The 7585-nt window shown below is 33.9% G+C and overlaps 2 pseudogenes; one reads left to right on the top strand and one right to left on the bottom strand.

Moving 5' to 3' along the window:
- LOC125851152 (G-type lectin S-receptor-like serine/threonine-protein kinase SD2-5) overlaps nucleotides 1-5838 on the top strand; it is an 8683-nt pseudogene extending 2845 nt beyond the window's left edge.
- Nucleotides 5839-6209: 371 nt separating this feature from the next.
- LOC125851153 (disease resistance protein Roq1-like) overlaps nucleotides 6210-7585 on the bottom strand; it is a 5376-nt pseudogene continuing 4000 nt past the window's right edge.

A 7585-nucleotide genomic window follows, 5' to 3' on the forward strand; every position in this document is an offset into this window, starting at 1 on the left:
CCAGAGACACACCTAACCTTTACTAAGGTCCTATTACCCCCCCGAACTTAATTTATCCATAATATTCTACCCCTTTTCGGCCTACGTGGCATTATCCTCGAAAAAAATGTCAACATGCGTTGGGCCCACAAGACAGTGCCACGTAGGCCAAAAAGGGGTAGAATATTACATATAAAATAAGTTCGGGGGGTAATAGGACCTTAGTAAAGGTTAGGTGTGTCTCTGGAATTTCGGGCATAGGCTGGGGGGGTACTTATGCATTTTCCCTAAGAATATACCTAAAAAATTCTTACTTTTATTTTTCATGGTCTTATATGATTTAGCATCCAACTCAACTTACAAATATTTTTTTCCATTTAAAAAAACATAAAAAGTTTATTTTTAAAAACAAACGTAATTAATTAGCACGTCAAAAATTTAACCACATAACCAATTAGAGAATATTGTAGAAGAATACGTAAAGATGAAAGCTATTCAATAAGGTGATGGTTACACTTCCCAACTTATTTGTCTTTCTGTCATTTAATATAATTTGATTACAAATTTATAATAATTTAATGGTAATATTTTATGAAATGTTTTCTTACAATTTTGTATAACTTGAATATTGAAGAAATAGTTTATGACTAATCAGTAAAAATGTCCTTCAACTTATAATGGAATATTTTGGAAATTCATATTTTCAACTTAAAAGGCTTCCACTTTCAAAATAATAATATAATATATGCAAAAATGAAAATTTAGAAATTAATATAACATAAAAATAAAAATTATGTTTTGGAGACTTAAGTACAATGAATTATGAAGTATAATATTATATTTTATCCCAAAGATAATATTTATTATTGAAAATGGTATTCATTAGTAAGTATATTTCGAGATTTTGAAATGTTAAAAACAATTGATAAATAAAAAAAAAGAGAAAAATAGACTTTTGCAAAGAACAAACAATTGATAAATAAAAAATGAGAAAAAAAAAGGCAAACAGGAAAAAATTAGTTTGATAGTCCATAAGAAGTGCAAAAATATTGAATAGAACAATTACCTAAGATGCGAACCGAAAAGAACGAATCAACCGTATAAAATCTGCATGCGAAAAATATATAATTAATTTAAAGTTAAGTTGGCATTCTATTATCCCAAAAACCTTGTATGAAACAACAATATATAATCACACATATAGATATTCATGAAGAACACTAAAAAAAGAAAGAGATAATAAATCAATCAATGTTTAGAAAGATACAACTGATTTTATGATATTTGCCATTTTAGAGCTGACCTTCCCTAAATTAAAATTTTGTTTTCATGTTGCCCAGAAGATTAAGCTGATATCTTTCTTCAGCATCGTCTCGTAATTGATTTTTTTGATAAAATATGAATATTTGTTGCCCTTTAAAAAAATACACATGATAAGACAAAAAAATCTTTCAATCTCAACAATAAGAAAACAAAGAATTGAATGTGGAAGATAAAGAAATCTCTCAATTCTGAAAAACTTATGGGGGTTTATCTCTTAGGAGGTCATTGAATTCCCAGAAAAGAAATGGTTCTTTATTGGGAAAATGCATAAGTACCCCCCCAGCCTATGCCCGAAATCCCTGAGACACACCTAACCTTTACTAAGGTCCTATTACCCCCCTGAACTTAATTTATCTATAATATTCTACCCCTTTTCGGCCTACGTGGCACTATCCTTGAAAAAATTGTCAACATGCGCTGGGCCCACAAGATAGTGCCACGTAGGCCAAAAAGGGGTAGAATATTACATATAAAATAAGTTCGGGGGGGTAATAGGACCTTAGTAAAGGTTAGGTGTGTCTCTGGGATTTCGGGCATAGGCTGAGGGGGTACTTATGCATTTTCCCAATAAAGAACCATTTCTTTTCTGGGAATTCAATGACCTCCTAAGAGATAAACCCCCATAAGTTTTTCAGAATTGAGAGATTTCTTTATCTTCCACATTCAATTCTTTGTTTTCTTATTGTTGAGATTGAAAGATTTTTTTGTCTTATCATGTGTATTTTTTTAAAGGGCAACAAATATTCATATTTTATCAAAAAAATCAATTACGAGACGATGCTGAAGAAAGATATCAGCTTAATCTTCTGGGCAACATGAAAACAAAATTTTAATTTAGGGAAGGTCAGCTCTAAAATGGCAAATATCATAAAATCAGTTGTATCTTTCTAAACATTGATTGATTTATTATCTCTTTCTTTTTTTAGTGTTCTTCATGAATATCTATATGTGTGATTATATATTGTTGTTTCATACAAGGTTTTTGGGATAATAGAATGCCAACTTAACTTTAAATTAATTATATATTTTTCGCATGCAGATTTTATACGGTTGATTCGTTCTTTTCGGTTCGCATCTTAGGTAATTGTTCTATTCAATATTTTTGCACTTCTTATGGACTATCAAACTAATTTTTTCCTGTTTGCCTTTTTTTTTCTCATTTTTTATTTATCAATTGTTTGTTCTTTGCAAAAGTCTATTTTTCTCTTTTTTTTTATTTATCAATTGTTTTTAACATTTCAAAATCTCGAAATATACTTACTAATGAATACCATTTTCAATAATAAATATTATCTTTGGGATAAAATATAATATTATACTTCATAATTCATTGTACTTAAGTCTCCAAAACATAATTTTTATTTTTATGTTATATTAATTTCTAAATTTTCATTTTTGCATATATTATATTATTATTTTGAAAGTGGAAGCCTTTTAAGTTGAAAATATGAATTTCCAAAATATTCCATTATAAGTTGAAGGACATTTTTACTGATTAGTCATAAACTATTTCTTCAATATTCAAGTTATACAAAATTGTAAGAAAACATTTCATAAAATATTACCATTAAATTATTATAAATTTGTAATCAAATTATATTAAATGACAGAAAGACAAATAAGTTGGGAAGTGTAACCATCACCTTATTGAATAGCTTTCATCTTTACGTATTCTTCTACAATATTCTCTAATTGGTTATGTGGTTAAATTTTTGACGTGCTAATTAATTACGTTTGTTTTTAAAAATAAACTTTTTATGTTTTTTTAAATGGAAAAAAATATTTGTAAGTTGAGTTGGATGCTAAATCATATAAGACCATGAAAAATAAAAGTAAGAATTTTTTAGGTATATTCTTAGGGAAAATGCATAAGTACCCCCCCAGCCTATGCCCGAAATTCCAGAGACACACCTAACCTTTACTAAGGTCCTATTACCCCCCGAACTTATTTTATATGTAATATTCTACCCCTTTTTGGCCTACGTGGCACTGTCTTGTGGGCCCAACGCATGTTGACATTTTTTTCGAGGATAATGCCACGTAGGCCAAAAAGGGGTAGAATATTATGGATAAATTAAGTTCGGGGGGGTAATAGGACCTTAGTAAAGGTTAGGTGTGTCTCTGGGATTTCGGGCATAGGCTGGGGGGGTACTTATGCATTTTCCCTTTTTTTGTTGAATAGTTTGTGATACTTATTGCCGTGTGATTTGCTTAACTCATACCGTATTTATTGTTTTCACGTGATTCCCGTGCAAAGCACGTGTCCGGAACTAGTAAATATATATATGTGAAAAATTGGTAACTTTTAAAAGAGTAGTACATACATTTTGAACCTGTACTCTCTAAAATACGACGAGTTAAGTGGTAAAAACTTAATAGCCGAACCCATCAAATTAAAATGGATATGATACATAGATAGACACTTTAACTTGGCCTTAACTGACAGCCAAACACTCCAACTTTGAGTATGCCCATCTAAACACCTCAGCTCGACACAGTGGGAACGAGTTGAAGTGTGTAGACGCGGCACTCTCAAAGCCAATAATACTACTGGAAAATCTGTTTCTGGCTTAAACTTGACAGAAACGGGGAATCTCATGCTCTTTGACAAAGCCAATCGCACAATTTGGCAGTCTTTTGATCATCCTACGGATTGTTTGCTTCCGGGGCAGAATTTGGTTTCCAGGCAGAAACTTACAGCAAGCGTTTCAGCGTATAATTTGAGTCAAGGTTTATTATCTCTTAGTGTTCTCAATGGAGGCACGGGCGCTTACATAGATTCTGACCCACCTCAGTTTTACTATACTGCAAAATATGACTATGATAGTTATTACAGTTTTGACGGTCATACCCTTACTGCTTTCCCTGACACTGATATCTCAGCTCAATTCATGAAGCTTGAGTCTGATGGACATTTACGGTTATACATATGGGACGTAAATAGATATAAGTGGAAAGATCCATTAGAAATTTGGTCTCCGTTTGTGGGGAACTGTGGATACCCAATGGTGTGTGGAAGATATAGCATATGTGCAAATAATGGGCAATGTGATTGTCCTGTTGAAGGTAACTTCTTCAGGCCATCAATCGGTAGGAACGGACATCTTGGATGTACTGACATCCATTTCCTGCGATTCTTTGCAGTACCATAATCTTTTAGAACTTAAGAACACCACATATTTTTCATTTGAGACACTAAACTTTTTGCTAATTAACAAGAGCATGTTGTTTGAGGATACAAAGTTGGAAGATTGCAAAACGGTCTGTCTGAGAAATTGTTCTTGCAAAGCTGTTGTTTGGGGTGGGATTCTAAGAAAAAACTGTTTATTACTGAATGAAGTCTTCTCAATCACGGACAACGGCAAGGTACATAACAGCACCTCAGTTTTTCTTAAGGTCCAGAATTCTTCAATGGCACTGAATCAGTCAGCAATCAATTCTGGTGGAAAGAATTCATGACCTTTCAAAGTGATAATAGGATCCACTCTTGCAGCTTCGCTCGGGATAATTTTAGGTATCACTACTTGCTTTGTTCTTTTCAAAAGGAGGTCACAGTCCAGAAAAAATGGGGATCTTCTGGATCTAGAACCAATCTTACCTGGAATCCTATTTCGATTCTCTTACAATGAGTTGAAAATATTTACAGAAAATTTCAGCAGAAAGCTTGGGGAAGGAGGATTTGGTTCTGTATATGAAGGAACACTGAGTAATGGCAACAAAATAGCTGTGAAGCATCTGGATGGTGTAGGTCAAGTAAAGGAATCATTCTTAACAGAAGTAAAGACAGTCGGTGGCATTCACCATATCAATCTGGTAAAACTCATTGGATTTTGTGCCGAAAAAAGCCATAGGCTTCTAATCTATGAGTACATGGTAAATGGATCATTAGATAGGTGGATATCTCATGAAAAACAAGAAAATGAGCTTACATGGCTTACAAGGCAAAGGATAATAGATATTGCCAAAAGGTTAGCTTATCTTCATGACGAATGCAGCCAGAAGATAATTTGGATATCAAATCACAAAACATCCTTCTAGATCAAAATTTCAATGCAAAGATATCTGATTTTAGGTTGTCGAAACTAATTGAGAAAGACATAAGCAAAGTTGTGACTCGAATGAGAGGAACACCAAGGTATTAAACCCCAGAATGGTTGAGGTCGGTAATCACTGAGAAAGTTGATGTGTATGCTTTTGGAATTGTGCTCTTGGAAATTCTCTGCGGGCGAAAGAATTTGGATTGGTCATAGGTTGATGAAGACGATGTCCATTTGCTTTAGTGTTTTAAAGAGGAAAGCAGAACAAGAGCAGCTCATGGATATGGTTGACAAAAATAATGAGGATATGCATCTCCACAAAGAAGCAGTGATGGAAATGATGAGCCTTGCAGCATGGTGTGTACTGGAAGGTTTGGTGTCTATTGAAACCAACTTGGATTTCAATTTCACAAACCTAACTGAGGCTGGGGCAGGCAACCAACAGATGGAAGTCCCTATCAGTTCAATACTACCTTCAGTTTTATCTGGACCAAGGTAAACAGTGAGCTTAATTAAGATTTTTTTAGTCTTGAAAAGAACCCATTTATGGTTGGGTGATGTCAAATAAACTAAGATTTACAACACTATTTTCAATAGCCAACTTTGACCATGAAACCATTTAGGCATTCAACCTAATTCGTGTTTTTGCACAACTAATCCGTATAATAAATACATACATAATCAATCAAATATTTTTGTTTGATATCTACGTAATCATGGTTTATAATTTGATAATTAAGCAAATTACAATAAAAAAATAAATGAAACAGTAAGAACAAAATCCACTTGTATTAAAGTTTTGAGCAGATGCATATGCATTTCAGCTTATTCCATGCGTAAGAAAACTTTTGGCATATCATTTCTTTTCCTCTACACAAAACGCACTCCCAAACCTTTGACCACCACATCCTTATGAATATAATCACAGACACCAACCTCAAGCTGAATGAAGTTATCAATATTGTAATTATCATCCTCCAACCTCCAAAACAGATTAAGTGGTACATGGGCTAGGAAAGTATTACCTAGACCAACAGGTTTTTCACTTCCTATTAAGCCTAAACACCTGCTAAGTTTGCGTGAAAAACCGTCATGGGTTGTGAACCTAAACCACATCACAAGTCCTTGGAAAGTTTTTAGGCATTTGACATTATGAAAACTGAAGGGATCAACCGACTTAAGTTTCCGTAAAATGAAAGGAGTCATCATGTCAAAAACAACACAAATAGCAATCCCCCTGAATGTGGGTGTGTACCAATTTTTGGGCAGGGCCACTGAGATTGATTCAGTCCCCGAGTTCTTGTATGTAAACCACTCGGGAATCTCCACACCAGGGATGAACATACTAAATGAGCCATTCATGTATAGTCCCTGCATGCCCCGTGAAAAGAATGTTATTTGCCAAGATTCATATGTGATATAGTAGAGTTGTGGCTTGGAAGTGTACTTACTGTTAGGACCGAAATAAGCAGGTGTAATGCGGAAACTAGCAAAGCAAACCTCGAAAGACCATGAGTAAGAAGACAAACGAGAAATATACCAAAAGAGACAGATTTAACGTGGTTCAGTCAATCGACCTACGTCCACAAAGGAGATGAGCAATCCACTATAAATATGAGAGTGCAAAATATGGAGAGAACCAACCTCAAACAATTCACTCGGAATACAAGGAGGTACACAAAATTCTCCCCCATAACCACAACTCTCAAAACCCTAGGACTACATTGTGAATGCTAATTAAGTTAGAAGGAACAAGCCTATATTTATAGAGTCCTAAACCTTTCTTACAAGAAAAGGACTAGTAAAATAGTAAAACCTTTTCCTAAAAGGAAAACCTATTTATGGTAAGAAATTAGGGCAAATAACCCCAACACTTACCTTGTGCATCTGCTTCAACAATGAATCAACCATGGAGGTGTGTTGTTTATTTTTTACAAGTTGATGACATTTTGTGAATGAAACTTCATGCAACATTGAATATTTGGTTAGCTGATTAATGCTCATCAAAGACGTGCATTCATCAGCATATTGTAACACCCTAGAGAATTTTCGAACTAAGACTCGAGCCGTCCTTCATGTGGAGTGAGATTTTACCGAGGAATAAAATTTCTTGAGTGTTAATTTAAGATCCCTAGATGTAGCACATTGAGTTCCAAGAAGAGTTGAATTGGAAATAGTCATTTTGGAAAGAATCTGGAAAATTTGGCTATGGAAAAAAAGTGAGTTTTTGGTCAACTTTGAGCAGT

Source organism: Solanum stenotomum, unplaced genomic scaffold (genome assembly GCF_019186545.1).
Source record: "Solanum stenotomum isolate F172 unplaced genomic scaffold, ASM1918654v1 scaffold22997, whole genome shotgun sequence".
Classification (NCBI taxonomy): domain Eukaryota; kingdom Viridiplantae; phylum Streptophyta; class Magnoliopsida; order Solanales; family Solanaceae; genus Solanum; species Solanum stenotomum.